The sequence below is a fragment of the Mus caroli genome, unplaced genomic scaffold (assembly GCF_978045245.1).
Source record: "Mus caroli unplaced genomic scaffold, Mus_caroli_1 scaffold_10, whole genome shotgun sequence".
NCBI classification, from domain to species: domain Eukaryota; kingdom Metazoa; phylum Chordata; class Mammalia; order Rodentia; family Muridae; genus Mus; species Mus caroli.
This window is the reverse complement of record NW_028227265.1, coordinates 106890338-106892406: the sequence shown is the minus strand read 5'-3', so window position 1 is coordinate 106892406 and position 2069 is coordinate 106890338. Positions and strand designations below refer to the sequence as shown.

General features: G+C 47.8%; 1 non-coding gene across 1 annotated transcript; it reads right to left on the bottom strand.

Annotated features, from left to right (window-relative positions):
• Positions 1 to 1573: 1573 nt before the first annotated feature.
• LOC115031810 (small nucleolar RNA SNORA17) lies at positions 1574 to 1705 on the bottom strand. The gene has a single exon (XR_003837472.1). It is a non-coding gene; the product is annotated as a small nucleolar RNA SNORA17 (small nucleolar RNA).
• Positions 1706 to 2069: the final 364 nt, after the last annotated feature.

Here is a 2069-nt window from a genome sequence, read left to right as displayed (position 1 = left end):
AGCTAATAAAGACTTTCTGTTGGTTTAAATCTATGTCCAAGTCTTCTCTGATAGACACCCCACAACAGAACCGTATCATATATTGGGCACTGATTCAAAGCACATACTGCCCTCTGGAGAACCTTGCACCACTCCTCTAGGCTACAGCCACCTAATTGACACTGTATCTTCAAAAACAAATTCTACCATTGTATTAGGCCATCTGCTTCAGGATAGTGGGGAGACTTATGGATTCTACCAGTGACCCAACTATCGCACCTCTCTGCCTGCGAAGTGAGTACCTTGGTCAGAAGCAACCCTACCCTGAGTCTGGGCCACACATTCTGGTGGCAACCCACAGAAAAAGACATCCAAGCAGAAAGCTTTTCCTTTTGGATTTTCAGGAATCCAATGTGGGCTTGCAAGTTTTTCCATGGCTGACAAACGTCTTCTTCAACACAAGTTTCTCATCGAGGTGTTAAACAGAACTTGTACATTTGCAAGTCATTTGCAATTCAACAAATAGGCAGAGGACTCCAGACTACGTTGGGCCACATCTTAGGAACAACCATTCTTTTGGTTTGTGTGTGTGTGTTTTTCCCTCTTCCATCTCTTTCTTTTTAAACTTTTTATTAGTTCCTCATGAATTTCATATCATACACCCAAATCCCACTCATCTCCCCCTCCTCTCAACCCCCTCCAACTTTGTGACCTCCTCTCCCCCACCCCCGCCACAGAGAAAAAAAAATCTCTTTGTGGAAGCTGTAGTGTGTTACAGTGTGTCTCACCATAGGGAACTGTTGTCCACACCTTGCTTGCAAATGTTCTCTGCACTGACACATTGGTCTGGTGTGAGGCCTCTGGCTTCTGCTACTTTATCACTTCTGGAACTTCATTAGGACTCCTCTTGGATATCCTGTCGTTGGCCTGTGTCATGAAGATCCTGTCATTTTGGATCCGTAGGACTAGTCCTGCATGTACTCTAGCAGTTCATTGATGGGATAGATATTGGGGCCTGAGAGGTATCTGAGATGGTCAGCCTGCCAGCTGTTCCACTGGCTCAATAGAAATCCCTACTACCAGGGCTAGCTCTACCCTGCTGCCCAGGTGAGGTGCAGGGCCTGCTATCCCGAGTGTTATAGCTGCTGAGGGACATGGCCAATTCTCCCACTCTCATGACCTGGGGGCCAGCTCTCCCGCCTGCCATTGGTAGGGTGGTGGTGGCAGTGGCCTCAGCGGCAGCGGCGTTGGCAGTGGCGTCTGTGGTCTCTGAGTGTCTGGAGTCATCTCAGAAATGGTCTCAGGAGTGCTCTGCCCCACTTGTGTATTATGGTGCTGGGAAGGGGTTATCTCAGGCATGGTCTGCCCCCCCCCTTCCCCTAGGCCTGCTCAGCATCCGATTGGTGGTTGTCTCAGGCTAGCTCCCTCTCCAAGCCCTGAAGTGATAGTCTGGTGGTAATCTTGGGTTGAGTGAGCTCATGTCCTGCCAGAGTGGTCCCATGCAAGGGTTGTATGGGGCCTGTGCAGAACCAGACTTGTGGTTGTCTTAAGCTAGCTTCCTGTCTGAGCCCCAGATACCAAACTTTCTTCAGGGAATGTCAGGCTACTATTCATTCAGATATTCATAGGTCAGAACGCTGAGAATAGACATAGCTCCTCTCTTCTCTGCCACCTGCTGACACACATGTGACACAGCAGCCACACCTGTAAAACTTCTAGGGGTAGTGGAACAACCATTCATTCTTAAGAGACTCAAAAGAAAACAGCCAGGCAAATTGGAGAGTTGTCTTAATTAAAGATGAAAAAGACTGCACATCTTCAGGAAATCTAGACCATAATTGGAACTCCGGATGTTTTAACAGTCCATGATAACAAGTGAGGACTGTGAGGTCTTCAGGCAAATCTAGCCATGTGGCATCACCATGGCATCTGCCAAGAGCACTGCAGCTGCTCTAGAAAGAAGTCAAGGCTCCCACCATTTTGTGTCTTAAAGCATTAGTAAAGGGCCGCCCCATTGTGGAGGATTAGGTTTGATAGAGTATAGCATTTCAAGGTCACTGAACCTTAAAAGTTGACTCATCAAACTGAGC